This window comes from Aptenodytes patagonicus, chromosome 1 (assembly GCF_965638725.1).
Source record: "Aptenodytes patagonicus chromosome 1, bAptPat1.pri.cur, whole genome shotgun sequence".
Lineage (NCBI taxonomy): Eukaryota > Metazoa > Chordata > Aves > Sphenisciformes > Spheniscidae > Aptenodytes > Aptenodytes patagonicus.
Window position 1 is genome coordinate 80,835,206 of NC_134949.1, and position 15,951 is coordinate 80,851,156.

General features: G+C 40.7%; 1 long non-coding RNA gene across 1 annotated transcript in view; it reads left to right on the top strand.

Moving 5' to 3' along the window:
* LOC143163317 (uncharacterized) overlaps nucleotides 1–15,951 on the top strand; it is a 28,061-nt gene that overhangs the window by 8,173 nt on the left and 3,937 nt on the right. The window lies entirely within an intron of this gene.

Here is a 15,951-nt window from a genome sequence, read left to right on the forward strand (position 1 = left end):
CTGTTCCCCAACTCTCTATTTTCCAACTGATTACTGAATTTCTCATGCTTATTTCCTCACAGTATGTGCTGTTTATGATGACATCAAAACCAATCTCTTTTTGAAACATTAACACTACAGTACATGTTTAAGTGTCATATCTAAATCAGTCCTTGTGTATTTTGAATATGCTATATCACTAACGTCATATGACAAGACCTTGTACAATATGAACATGCTACTTGCTTTTTTTTTTTCAATGTTGTTTTGATGACTTACTTCATCAGAAGATCCTATGTATTTGCTAAGTGATTGTCCTCAGCTTAGTCTTTGATTATTGATGATGTGGAGAAGGTGAGCAGGGAACAACCGCGTCCTGCCTCATGCAGTAAGAGACCTAGGGAATGGCAGATTCAAAACAATCAAAAAGAGATGCTTTTTCCCAAGCTGTTATGGTTATGGGAAACTTATGTTAAAAAGTGGAGATCTTTTCTGTTGAGTGTACCATGGTGCCCTTGGCAGCTCAAAAAGCAGTAAGAGTGAGAGGCGTATGTGGATGACCACAGCAGATGTAGCACTCCTGTCTCAGCTAAGGATGGATCCTTGGAAGGACAGACACTAATTTTATGAAGGGACCTTTTCACTTAGGTTTAAAAGCTGTGAAAGGCTTTTCTTATGGTCGGAGCACTGGCTTGAAAGAGTTTCGGCAGGAAGCTGCCACAGTACTAAACTTGCTTTCATTTAGATGGTTTTCCCTTTGATATGCTTGTTTTGCAATAGTGACTTGCCTTGAAAAGAAGATTGTGGAGATAAACGTGGTGAAGATAAATCTCAAAGCTGCTGTATTTGTGCGGGTCCCCCACTTTGGCCAGGGGTAGACTTCCAGCTGAAAGCAGTCTCGAGATGATTAGCAGACTTGGCTAGGGGTGAAAATTAGTCATTTCTGCATTGAGTTTCGGCACCTTTATAATGTAATGTACTTGGCTTATGCAAGAGTCATGAAGATGTTCCTCAGATTCTGTTCTTCCTGTCAGGAGCCTTTTGCCCTTCCTGATTTGTGCGCTCAATTATAACCATTCCAGTGGGACACATAACTCAGATTTTATGATAGAATGAAAGCATAAAGTCATAGCTTAAACTGTATTGCACTTCTTGCTGGGCTGTGCTATGCATATTTAAATAAAGAAAGGTCAAAATACCACACCACCACAGAAAGGGGCACGTGATGTCTTTATCTGTAGAATAGGGATAATACTGTATGCTTATATACCAAGACTTACTGTAAGTTTAAGGGCACAAAACCTGACGTTTTTATTTAGCGTGGCTAGGATATGTTGTAACAACTGTCAGATACTGGTTAACTCTCAAACAGTAGCTGAAGGGACTGAACCTTTTACACTTGCTGTCACTTTACGCTCAACAGTTTCAGATGAATGCAGCCTCTTGTTTCCTACACAACCAAAGGTTCAAATATAGACCGTACTGCTGATAAAGTAATAACAGAAATTACTGATCAGTCCTAAACTTTGAAAATGTTCATTCTTCATTTGGTGGCAAATCTAGATCCAGCTTCTATATGTGGAAAAAAACCAAAACCTCCTAAATATAGCTTTAGTTTTCTACTTCATAGCTACAAGCAGAAAATACCCATGAATCAATACCAAAGGCCTGTAAACACTCTTCTGGCTCTATAGTGTACTTAATCTCAACCAGGGGCTGTAGTAAACCACAATTCCCTAGCTGCAATAAATGCTGCAGACTCCAGAGCCAAGCAAAAAGTTTAATTAAAAGCAAACTGATATATATAAATCTGCTGATGCAATCTCTCACTCTTGCATCTGAAATATATATAGGCTTCTTCCTGGAGACACTAGATGATTTAGACTTCAATTTCCCTTAAGAAGCCTCTCAACCAATACTATCCAGTGAGTGTCTGCGCACACACTACGTAAAGACTTTCTGTTAACTAAATGCATTGATCTCCCATTGCTTTACATGCCTAGTGTATCAGCTGTTGAGTTATTTGCCTAATTTAAGAGACTCGGCAACATTTTCCTGTGCTCTAAATAGCCAGGCATCTCTGAACTTTTAGGAGGAACTACATTTGGCAGTTAATGGGTACGACAGCACTAGTGCAATAGATTATATTTTGGCTATAAGTAAGCTTGGCAACTTTGAGGAAATGTCTCGCTGATGCTTTAGCACCAGACAAGCTCTGCTCGCGTTAGCAACATTTGACAAGCTGTTCTAAAAACATTCAACGAAATGCAGTTTCTTGTTGATTTGTGTCCTAAGTCTATCCTAGCACTACATGCTTCAGCCTGAACTCGCCCCTTCTCCCTCCATACCCCTGTGCACTGTAGCTGTTTGCTGGACATGACGCTGCGTGCCTCGTAGTTGATTCACAGAAAGGTCTGAGTTAGATGGGACCTCTGGAGATCATCTGGTCCAAACTGCTGTTGAAAGCAGCGCCTTAGATTAGGTTATCCAGGGCATTGTCAAGCAAAGTCTTGAATATTTCCATCAAGAAAGGCCCCCGCGCTTCTCTGGGAAGCCTATTGCAATGCTCAATTATTCTCTGGCTGAAGAATTAACTTTTTCTTATATCCAGAAGGAATTTCCCCTAAAGCAAGTTGTGCCCACAGCCTCTTGTCCTGCCACTGGGAATCCTTTTGAAGAGAGTATCTCCATCTTCTCTACAACTACCTTCTTTGGGTATTAGAGACACTGACTAGATCCACCCTGAGCCTTTTCTTCTCTAGGCTGAACAAATCCACTTCCTTTAACATTTCTTCATATGCCAGGTTCTCCAACCCTCTAACCATCTTGGCGGCCCTCCAATGGGCCCTCTCCAGTTTTTCAATGTCTTTCAATGTCTTTAGCTGGGGGGGCAAAAGTGGACATTAAATTCCAGGTGTAGCCTAACAAGTCCTGAGTAGAGTTACGTATACATTGGCTGGCCTAATTAGTATGTTCATGCAGACACTGGCGGGTTGTGTGACTTTGGACCAACAATATTTTGATGCTGATTTTTCTGAACCTGGAAAAGGAGGAGGATGACAACTGTTATGGGACTTGGGACTAATACAGGGCTTAGTTGTTTTTGCTTTCTCAGAAAATAAAAATACTTTTTCCTCAGAAAATAAAAATACGTAAAAAGTGTATGTGACGCCAATGAGTTCTGGCATAAAATATATTAAAGCAATATTCCAGAGGCAAAACGGCTTCTGACACAATGAAATAGTTCTAACTAGCTCTCAAAAATTAGAGGTCATGTATATTGGGGACCAAATCACAATGCCTTATATATTTGAGCAAAAATTAATCTATTAATCTCATTTTATTTATAGTGGTCTTTGTTGACTTACATCCATGTGGTGTTTTGGCTGGTATGCACTCTAGTGATGCATTGCTAAACAAAAGTGAACTATGAAGTCTTCATAGCCAAAAACTTTTCTTGTGTTCTTGAGGAGACACAGTAATGTATCTGGTGCCAATGTGTACCTGACTAGATCAATAAAGATAAATCTTCCATTCATGGATGTATTAGGAGACCTCGAGAAGATTATTGAATTAGGGACATCCTAATCAGCTATTGTTAAACCGAAAGAGACAACTGCATTTTGCAAGGGGAGGTTCTTAAAACAAAACAAAAAAGCACAAAACAAAACCCCTAGAATTTCTGTTTATTAACTGAGGCTCTGTTTACTGCAGTAGCGATCACACAAATCAAAGCAACCAAAGATACAGCCTACTGTTAAAAGATTTATTTTTACCTGTGCTTCAAGTTTGTTTTCATATGGAATAGTAAAATTCCAAATGTGTGGAATAAAAGAATGAAAGACTTCATCTTAAAACACCTAAAACTCAGTTTTGAAATACAGAATTAATTTCTTTCTGTACCAAAACAAGTTCAGAACCATAGATTAACTCACTACTGTTGCAAGATACTAATACAAAGATGAGACCTCAAAAAAAAACAAACCAAAGCAAAACAAAATAACCTGAATAGCAGTTATTTCATTAAAACGTAGGCCTTAAAGCAAATTTTGCCTTTTCATCTTACTTAATTTGCCTATTTCATCTTATTCATGGCAGTTGTCCTGCCATGAGTAGGGTGACATGGACAGCAAAGCAGGGGGAAATGAGTTCAAACCATATCATAAGAAATCCCAATATTCAAAGCACACTAATATGCTGTAAAATACAAAATTTAACAGAAATTTTTGAGAGAAAATTCTACCTGCCTCTTCTTACATTCCTTCTGATTGAACAATAGAGTCAATGTACCAATGTCTATTTATTTATTTATTTTTAAGTTTGCATTATCTAACATAGACTGACTACATAACAGGAGTTCCTGAAAAGCAGAATAAGGTCTGGGTATGCACTAATGGATTGGTGTTCATAACTAATGCCCTGAAATGTGTCCAGCCTGATGCTAAATCAAATGTTTAGTGGGCTAAAAGTACTGCAAGCCAAGGTGAGGTTGAAATCCAGTATGATGATACTTGTCCATTTTCTTCTCAAGGAGGAGGGAATCCTGAAAATGGAAAATTAGAAGCAGGAGGAAGGGAGGACATAGGGAGTGACTCAACAGGTGACGAAAATGCAACTGAGATTGCATATGTGCAACATGATCAGGTTGGAAAAGTAATTAGTTGAGCTGGGAGGCAAAATGAACCTGTAGTAGAGGAAGTCAGCTTAGTCAGGAGATAGAAATCTGATGCTGGAGAGAGTCTGAAGCTGAGCCTGATCAATCCGATTTGAGTTTTTCAAAATGCAAATTCCTCCTGCTCAACAGGACATCATGTAGTGAACGTAGTATACATTAGCTTAAAATAACTCTTTGAATTGGTCTTCAAACTTGAGTTTGTCTCAAACAATATCTGAACTCTCGAGTATGTGAGATTCTGCAAGCCAAGCGAGAGCCAGAAGGATCTCCTGCAATTCAATATTCAGCAGCTGTTGAACCTTTTAAGTTCCTAATGTGCAAGAGGGAGTCATGGAAAAAAGAGTCAGGGGAAAAGAGATTTTAGAAGCACTGTTATTGACTTGCAGGTGTAAATATCCACTGAAGACTGAAGTAAATGTGGGGGGACTGGCAGAGAGGACGTGGAGAGAAACACAGAAGCTGCTGAGAAAGATAATGTTTCAACACTGTCAAATTTCACTGTGTGTATTAAAGATAGTAAGGATTAAAAATGAAATACTGGATTAATATAACACATGAAGCTGAAGTAAACTGAAGAGAGGCTGGAGAAAGATCAGACTAGGGCATCGGCGATCGCAGCAGGGATATGGAAGTATTATATCTACAGATGCATTAGAAATATAAAATGAGGAGTTCAACTTCCAAACGTTGGGAATCTGGGTTAGAGCTTCAGCTGCTAGACTCATCTCATCTGAGATTCTAGGAGATGGACATGAAGCTCCCTGGCAAAAGACAGAAACTGAGACACCTAAAATATTAGGAAATTTTGTTTAAGAAAATCCATAAAGAAGCAGTAGAAATTATAAGAGAAAAGCATTGAAACTTTAGTTATGGCTTACAAACCCCCGATATGAATCTGTCTTAACATCTTCCTTCCTTGCTTCTTACTTATTTAACATATTTTCCATGTACAATAGTGCCTTTATATGAAGTTTCAACTCTTTTGCAGCAAGTGTTACTGACTTAATATAAAGCTGCTCTTTGAAAGAAGAGTTACTTTCCCTTTTGGCACTTCTAAATATTTCTGTTTCAAATTTGTGCTCCTTTCCCCCCAAGATCTGAGTTGCAGAGCTGCTTCCTTCAGTCCCCGGTGGAGGCCTATTTGTATTGGCTTTGATGTAAGCAGTAAGCTGCTTGGTTTAATTTCAACTTTTCAGGGGAAGAGTTTATTCACAAATGAATTACACAGCATGAAATCTTAAAAGCTGCAGTTAGATGCTCATGGAAAAAATGCATAATGAGTTTGGTTGGGAAAAATATTACAGAACTGATGTTCTCCTTGTCTAAAAAGACAATGAGCTTTCATGAAGAGAGTGCGGGCAAGATGGAAAAGACAGGCTTCGACACTAACAAGGAAAGGGCTGCAGAGTGATATTTAATGTGCCCATTAGGTGAACTGCATGTGCAGACTGGAATGAGAAATGCTGCACAGGGAGAACAAAAATTCCTCATTTCCAAATAACACGTCCAGAACGTAGTCTGCTGAACTGGCCACCTTGCTTTTGGGATGTTTGGCAATGCTTTGCACAGTAGCAAGATACTGAAGCATTACAGTTGATTTGTCATATCTTTTAACTCTCTCTGGTCATTTGTTTAGTACCAACAGTGTACATCACATCTTAGAGCAGTAATAAATTGTTATGCTTGAGGCTGGGTAGCTCCCACAAGCAGTGTGTCTTTGATCCGTAGGAAGCCACAAACCTCACTGAAACTTGTAGACATCACAGCTACTTTCATCCATTTTGTTTAATGAAAGCTGAAATAGTAGATGCTACTATGACAGTTGCAAATCAGCATGGCAATACTGGGGTAGGTTGTGAGCTGAAGCCTCAAAAAGAGATCTCCTGACTCTGAAAACAGATGTGGGAGCCAGGTGCTGTTTTGGCGGAGCCGGGTGTGTCCAAGATAAAAGCCAGAAGCAGAAATGCAAGCAGAGAGGTGTTTTTGGGAAAACAGCACTTTGAGTACATTCTTTGTAAATAAACAGGATTATATAAAAGAAATTACATAGGGGTTGTACGATCATCAGTTGGTCTTCCCAATGGAAACAACATGCAAGACATGGAAAGCTGATTAACTGTTGGGGCTAAAGAATAAACTCTGACAGTCTCTCAAAAATCAGAAAGACCAAAATAATCTCAAATAAGAGCTGGATGTTTTCTAAAAAGGTTTAAAGTAACAGTAGGTAGCTTCCCGAGATGAGCTTACAGGTGACATAGAATTGAGGAGATAAAACCTTTGAGGCAGCTACACAGTGTATGGGCAAATTAGGAAGCCCAGCTGCAATGCTGCCAGCTCAGAAAGACAAGATGGATAGATAAAGCCACCAGCCAGCTGGCTGCCACTGATCAGAAAATGTCCTAAGAAGTATGGAAGAACAAAAAAACTTGACTGCTTTGGCTCATACTGGCAGAGGGGAACTGCAGCAGGAAGGAGCTTGCAAAAGGAAATTAAAAGATTGTCTAGAAATTAAAAGCTGTCAAGATTCCTTGAAGTGGAGCCATGGGTCCTTCCAGTATTTCAAATTTTCTTTTGCTTTGGATACAGATGCTAGTGTTTATAGACCCAAAAATGAGTGCCATAAGAGAGAGTGGAAGGTTATGACTATGAAAGTCTAAATTTTCTAGGGACACAGCATCAGTCAAGACTCTGCAGAATGATTCTGCTGCTCTTGGTTTGGGAACAATAAACTCAAATAGACCTAAAACAAAAGGAGTTGGGGGTGGGAATAGGAAGGATGGAAGCTTTACCTTATAATAACTAGAAAAGGCAAATATTAGCTGTAGAGAAAATGTCTTATTTCAGCACATAGGTAAAAACCTTCCCAGAAGTTCTAAGCCCTGCCTCGTTATCAGCCAGATCTTCTCCATAAAGGAAAATTCACCAGCAGTTCGAGTACTGCAGGTGTATGAAAAAGTCACCAATTTTGTATTGGGTGATTATTCCAAAATCGTTCCATAAAGTCACTGTAATTAAGCTTATCAATGCTCTAAATGCCTCGGATGAGTAGGAGTACTGACGCCAGATAAAATCCAAGAAGAAGGATGGAGGCGTTGCGTTTCCGTGCTTGCAAAACCCAGCCCTGACCCACCAGGTGGTGGCAGGAGAAGCTTCTGTGGCTGGTCACCACGTACAATTTTTTTACTCTCTCTTATAGGGTGTAGAGCAACAGGTGATGATGTATTAGGTTACATTAGAGGCATTTATGAAGAGAAAATCACATTGGGCCTGAATCTAACAATGAAAAATAACATAACGTCTCCATGGGTCGCAAGAAAACGTGGACAAAAGTACAATATATGGAAGCAGTAATAATGTGTCAGCTTTTTCTGGGAGGGCTGCAAAGACATGTAAAATACAGTAATGCAAACAAGAAGGACAGTATAATTAATTTGCTTGATAGACACCACAAAGCAACACAAGATAAGCAAACGAGAGCTTGATGTGGTGCAAGGAGGGAGATTTGGCAGCCTGTGCAGTAAGAATGAGGCTCTCAAATTGTGGTGGTGGGGGTTTGTGAAAAGCTGTGCTTGGAGGAGGTTCTCAGAAGTGACTAAATCAAAGCATTAGGAAATAAGTCAGTTAAAACTCTTGATTTGTGATTATAGAACAGGGTTAGTAATCTATTGCAATGAGCTACGGGGCGGGGGGGCGGGGGGGAAGCAATGTATGTGCCCAGGAATCAGCCTTCAGAAGAGTGTGTGGGCTGCGAGGAGGGGTGGGTTTCTGCCGGCAGAGCCGGAGCCGTGGTCTGACCAAGGTGTGAGGGGCTGGTGATTTTGCCAGACTGCGCAAGGGGAAACCTGTGGTGTGGGCATCTGGCAGAAGAGCTACTTACCTCTTGGTCCCATTTAAGATTTTGAGGTCTTCAGTGAGACAGGTACGATGCCAACCACAGGCTGGCCAAGCACACATGTATGTGCTTTACCCACCATGCAGATGTTTGGGTCTGCCAGTGACACGAGAGCTCGAAACCCTCCCAGCCCTCAGCTGATGCCATCACCTCTACTTACTGCGTGCTGCATCGTCTCTCTTTCTACATCCCCTAAAAAAAAAAGAACCAAATACGCCTGCGGCTGCAAGGGTTTCTCAATTTTATCCTGCCAGTGTGTGCTGGTTTTGGCTGGGATAGAGTTAATTTTCTTCACAGCTTCACAGAAAATTAATTCACTTAATTTTCATCACTAGCTACTTTCTTCACAGTAGCTAGTATGCTAGCCCCATACTGGGCTATGTTTTGGATTTGTGCTGGCAACAGTGTTGATGATAACACAGGGATGTTTTTGTTACTGCTGAGCAGTGCTGACACAGAGTCCAGGCCTTTTCTGCTTCTCACCCCACCCCACCAGTGAGTAGGCTGGGGGTGCACAAGAAGTTGGGAGGGGACACAGCCGGGACAGCTGACCCCAACTGACCAAAGGCATATTCCACACCATATGACGTCATGCTCAGCATATAATGCTTTATAAAGCATATAAAGAAGGAGGAAGGGGGGGATGCTGGGAGTGATGGCGTTTGTCTTCCCAAGTAACCGTTACGCGTGATGGAGCCCTGCTTTCCTGGAGATGGCTGAACACCTGCCTGCCGATGGGAAGCAGTGAATGAATTCCTTGTTTTGCTTTGCTTGCGCACGTGGCTTTTGCTTTTGCTTTCTGTCTGACAGTTTTCTTAAACTGTCTTTATCTCAACCCACGAGTTTTCTCACTTTTACTCTTCTGATTCTCTCCCCCATCCCACCGGGGGGGAGTGAGTGAGTGGCTGTGTGGGGCTTAGTTGCCAGCTGGGGTTAAACCACGACGCAGTAACACACAAGGAACATCCTCATCCGCCATAAATCACGCTCAAACTAATACAAATATTTGTTAATCTAGGGCCCTTTTAAAGCTGTGTTACAGCTTTACCTGTAATTCTCATTAGGCAACACTGCAGCTTATATCTGCAATAACATCTGAACCAGTTGTTTTTCTGGAACATCTGTGCTCAGCTGGAGGAGGAGGGAGGGAGACCTACAGTCTTACTGATGTAACTATGCAGCTAAAACATGTTTCTGCCTCTGAAAGTTAGAGAAATTACAGTCCTCTGCCAGCCCATGACCTCTGGATTGGTGGGTATGGACTTCATCATGTGGAGCAGTCAACTACAAATTAATAGAGAAAAAATTATTCTTTGTCCTGTGAACCATGTTATCCACAGACTTACGCCTTTATTTCTTTCTTCAGCTACTTTTCTGGTTCAGTTCCAGTTCAGCTCCGCCTCGGCGTAATCCCAGCCAGGCTGAATATGAATTTCAGCTGAACCAAAATCTCTGCTGGTTCAATGCCTCTTTCTTGTTGTGATACATGTATTATCTAGGAATCAGAATGCAATTAAGATTGATGAGTACGAAGATTATTTTCTGACTTCTTGTGGCTTTCGTAGTTGTATCTGTTCCAACCTCTAAGTCTTCATGGCTATTGGAGCAAGAATGAGGGGTGATCAGAATACGTATTCTATGTAAGCAAGATACAACATCAGAAAGACACTAAACAACCCCTGCAAGCACCATTTACAAATAAGGGAGACATATATTACCAATATCAGAGGCCTATATAGAGACAGAACAAGAGTAGACACTATCAACTTTGGGTGTTTTGAAGCCAAAACGCTCCAATCTGGACTAAAACTCTGTGACCCGAACCTCCCTCTACCGAGGTCAGGATTCATTTTGAAATTCCAAGATGAGATGAACGCCAATTTCAACTTAAAAAAATAAATTTAATTTTTCAACCACCATACTGTCATGTCAACAAAACTGGGAACAAATTACTGATTACTAAAACACATAATGACGTGTCTTTTTAACTGGAAGAGGCCAACTTGTGTTTGCCCAAAGATCATTATACAACTTTGCAGCACTAGACTATATATGATTTGAACACTGTATTTCTAAATGAAATCGTTTCGAAGTGCTCACTTGTCATATGCATGTCTTGCTGCAAGATAAAATGAACTGTAATGTTGATTTCCTCTCAGCTGTCTCTCAATTTCCCATATATATACATAAACACATATGTACATATATACATAGGCATGTATTTATGTTCATAGGAATGTTTGCTCATAGTGGAGCATAAATTCTTGCTACATTAATGAAATGCCCAAGTTGTAACAACCTATATATATAAATTTGACCACCAAGTCTAAAGCAGGGAATCTCTTCCCGATAACATTACTTGGTGTTTAACACTAATTGCAAAGTTAGTGAATAAATTCTCACAAAATACAGTGGTGAAAAGGTAGGGATTATTACTACTGTTATTAATATGCTCTTTCTTATACGGTGACACAAGGTAGAAAGAATTTGGTTCAATTGACCTGCATTACAGGTGTTACAGCACAGAGAGATGTGACCCAAAATTCTTCTTTTGCCCCCTCTCCCCCATCCTTTGGACCTTGAAACCTTTCTGCATATAGTCATATTTAGCAAAGACTGTGATTTTGTACTATCATCTGGCTTCGGGGTCGCCTATACTATTTACACAGTAAGCATCTCGGTGGACTGAGAAACAAATAGCCAACGGTGTCACAATATTTTTGGTGTAAACCATTACGTGGAGCATTGCTGTTACTTTGGGAGGACTGCAGAGTATTTTGGACTTAGGTAAATTACAACCATGAACTTTCTGCATGCCAACTAAAACAGCACAAAAATATATTCCCTCCGCGCCTAGCAGTTGCAAGGCTTTTACAAGAGAAAACACAGCGATCTAACTATAAATAGCAACTTAACTAAAATTAGATAGAACTGGCAGGCTCTCGTCTATGAATGGGAGCACTGTTAATATGCTCATCAGGTACTGGAAGGGCTCCAAATCTGACAAGGCATGCTATGGCGCAAACTTTCTGTGCCTGGAAAAATGAGCAGAAATGGCTGAATGAATAGGGCCGGGGATGTTTTCATAACTGGATAATAATGTCAGAGACTGCCTGACGATGCTGATTAAATTTAAAGGGGGTACTGCAAGTAGGGATATTTCTCCATATTCCTTATTGCTTTGCTTTGTTTATGCTAACAGAAAATGTCGTTAAATCTAATGAATGGGGGGAAATGTGGGAAATCATTTAGGGGAAAATTAATACTGAGATACTCAGTAAAGTTAAACCAAGCTGGGTAACAGTGTAAATTTAAAGCATGTAACTGCTTTTGGAGGTTTTCATTCAGAAATGGTTAAGGCTTCTCTACACTCCTACGTGGTGAAGTTACTGAACAGCGAATAAAAATATGAGTTGACGGTACACCGGGTACTCGGTACTAATCTGCTGCCTGTTCCCCTGCTATGGAAACACCAAAAATGCTATTTGGCTTTCTCTGGTTCAAAATAGATCCTATAGCACAGAAAGTGCCATTGTGGTCACAAAACGGTAGAGAAACTTCAACTGCACAGATGATATACACTGACCTTCTTTCTACACGTAGCACCACTGAAATACAATCACTTCTGCACCTGCTATCAATCAGCCTACACTTCCATATATAGGGGTTTTTTTCCCTAAAAAAACCCTAAGTTACCTCATACAAAGGCACCTTGAGGGCACGCTGTTTTTCCACAAGGGAAGTCAGAGCAAAGTAGCTGATGAATTGTGAATTTACACCGAGCTTATTGTACAATGTCTCTCCCATGTTGATAAACCATTAGTTCACTTCAGTTTAATTCACTTTGAGTGTGAATTAAGTTAAGGTAATTATGGCCAGCTGACTCCTAAATGAGTGTCCATAGAGAAATTATATATGCTCGAGTTATATTCACTTTACATTCACATCTTTTTTTGTTAATTCACTTTGGCGTGAATTGGTGTTGTCAGTTGAGCATTGGTGGATAAGGGAAGAGCAACTGGTGTCATCTACCTGGACTCGTGCAAAGCATTTGACACTGTCCCACATGACATCCTTGTCTCTAAATTGGAGAGACATGGATTTGACAGATGGACCACTCAGTGGATAAGGAATTGGTTGGATGGCCGCACTCAAAAAGTTGCGGTCAACGGCTCTATGTCCAAGTGGACACCCGTGATGAGTGGCGTTCCTCAGGGGTCAGTATTGGAACCGGCGCTGTTTAACAAACATCTTTGTAGGCAACAGGGACAGTGGGATTGAGTGCACCCTCAGCAAGTTTGCCCATGACACCAAGCTGTGTGGTGCGATCGACATGCTGGAGGGAAGGGATGCCATCCAGAGGGACCTTGACAGGCTTGAGAGGTGGGCCCGTGCGAACCTCATGAAGCCCAACAAGGCCAAGTGCAAGGTCCTGCACCTGGGTCGGGGCAATCCCAAGCACAAATACAGGCTGGGCAGAGAATGGATTGAGAGCAGCCCTGCCGAGAAGGGCTTGGGAGTGTTGGTGGATGAGAAGCTCAACAAGACCTGACAATGTGTTCTTGCAGCCCAGAAAGCCAACCGTATCCCAGGCTGCATCAAAAGAAGTGTGACCAGCCAGCTGAGGGAGGTGCTTCTCCCCCCTCTACTCCACTCTCGTGAGACCCCACCTGAGTACTGTGTTCAGCTCTGGGACGCCCAACATAAGAAGGACATGGACCTGTTGGAGTGAGTCCAGGGGAGGGCCACAAAGATGATCAGAGGGCTGGAACACCTCTCCTATGAAGACAGGCTGAGAGAGTTGGGGTTGTTCAGCCTGGAGAAGAGAAGGCTCCAGGGAGACCTTATTGCAGCCTTCCGGTACCTGAAGGGGGCCTCCAAGAAAGCTGGAGAGGGACTTTTTACAAGGGCGTGTAGGGATAGGACAAAGAGTAATGGCTTTAAACTGAAAGAGGGTAGGTTTAGATTAGACATGAGGAAGAAATTCTTCACTATGAGGGTGGTGAGGCACTGGAGCAGGTTGCCCAGAGAAGTTGTGGATGCCCCATCCCTGGAAGTGTTCAAGGCCAGGTTGGATGGGGCTTTGAGCAACCTGGTCTAGTGGAAGGTGTCCCTGACCATGGCAGGGGGGTTGGAACTAGATGATCTTTAAGGTCCCTTCCAACCCAAACCATTCTATGATTCTATGACATCTTGCGTAGGACAAGCCATTGGGTATCTTGGGCTCATGCCAAAGCACCTTGGAGATAAGGAAGGAGATTTTGAACTTGTCTCAACAGACAGAAGAAAAATCTGATTCTCAGAGGCTTCTAGATGAAAAATTTTACAGAAATTTTTCTATTAAATAGAAAACATGTAAATGGCTCAAACACAAAAGGATGTTTAAATAAGGATAATTTTTTTTTTTATGAGAAACATTAAAACTAAACAATATAGTACTTGGTCTATGCCCTTCTCAAATCAGCGTTTGTCAGCCATAAGGAAAACACAAATTTACTCCATTATGTCCCAATTAATCTGATCATTTAAATGGGCTAAAATATTTGCTATCACAGCTTTTTTTACAGAAATCATATCTTCATATAGCTGTATCAACTTGTTTTTAATGTACAAATTTATTTGAGTCATACGTAATTTCATTTTCATTCTGGCTTCAGGAAATAAGTGTAAATTATTCTAACTCCAACTCAAAAAATAATGACCCTTTCAAACTGGTATTGCTCCAGTCCTCCTGCAGATTTGCCACCATCATGTTAAAAAGACCGTATCAATGGTCTGAAGGCTTCACAAAGCTGTAAGGAAAAGTAGTTTTAACCTTAGCTTGCCGATAATGTTTTTGGCTTAGGAGAAAGTTTATGTAAACCAGTGCTTTGAAATTTAAGCCTACAGGGGTTAAAAACAAGACTGTTGTTTCTCATGGAGGGGATTTAATATTTGGATTAACCACTTGATTAGAAAGGTTATGACCTTTGTTTATGGAATAGCTTCTGTATTTTTAGCCCAATAGGAATGAAAGCTTTGATGTACAGAGTGCTGATAGTGAAGTATGTATTTTCGCTGGGGAAATGTTATGTGTCAGCTGAGGAAAAGGAATGAAGTCTAATGAGGATCCCAATGTGCTTTTTGACTAACCATGTGTGCATGGAGGGGAAACAACCAAAGCAACAAACTTACCAAAAACTTCCTATATGAAGATATAAAACCTGTTAGAATATTGCTGTATTTCTTTTGGAAAACCTCTTTTTGGAAGACCATGTGCAAACTTCTTAAACTTAGTAATAAACTCTGAAGATTCAAGGATAGAAGTTTCAGAAGCAAAAATATCCTGGATTCTGAACTGGGATCTCAATAGAAAAGATAATTAAACAAAAACTAACAAAGCAACTAATGAAAGTTCAGGCTCCACTTCACAATTTCAGCTTACTCTATAACCACTTTTTTGCCCCCTTTCCAACTCCCTCACTTCTTCCGCATCAAGTATGCTTTACAGTTATTCATGAGATAGCTGCCACTAGAGGTCAGATGTTTATCATTCTCTTTGGTGTCATTAATAACCATTAGTGCTGTACAGTTTGAAAGTAATATCACTGCAAACTGCCTAAAATTATTCTCTTTCTTATTTATTTATATGTAGATATAAATGCAAATTAGAAATCAGAGCAAAGATGAATTGTGAATTTACACCGAGCTCGTGTGTTCTTTAGAAATCAGAACACTTAAAATTTAGTTAGAATTTCATGTAAGAAATTTGTAGGTTTTAGTGTGCTATGTACAAAGATAAAACTTCCCAACACGCAAAGAAACGTTCATTGATTTGAGTTATTGCTGTACCAAAAATAATAGGGAAGCTATAGTTTGCACATTAGTAATGGTGATGAAAATAATTGTTAGATGCGGGATTTGTACTTTTTGAATCCATGTACAGCAGTTTTTTTACAGTAATTTGTACCAGCCCAAAGTAGATGAATATGCTTCTCATTTGGTGACAGATACTCCTGTCCCTTGCATTTAGACTGGGTTCTGGTAGGTGAACAATGAGACGATGTGGACCTAGCAACGTAAACCCCACAGTCTGACTTAAACCAAAATTGCCAGGGGGATATTAGATTCAGAGAAATCAAGTCCTCACAAATGACATAAAAATTGGCAACTGAAGAGTCAAAAGCAACACGGATTAGTGTTTGCCTAGTGACGTGGTCTCTTGCCACTGCAAAAGCGAGTAGCCAGCTGGGAAGGCAGCATGAGCATAGGAACAAATCAGCTACTTTGCCCCAAAATGAGGGGTGCTGGAGAAGTACCGTTCAGTATAGGGCTGAAAACAAAGGACACAGAGCTAAAGGAACTAGGGGAGAGGAGGTGACCAGCTGATGTTCCCATCACACAAAATGCATGAGAAATCAGGCTT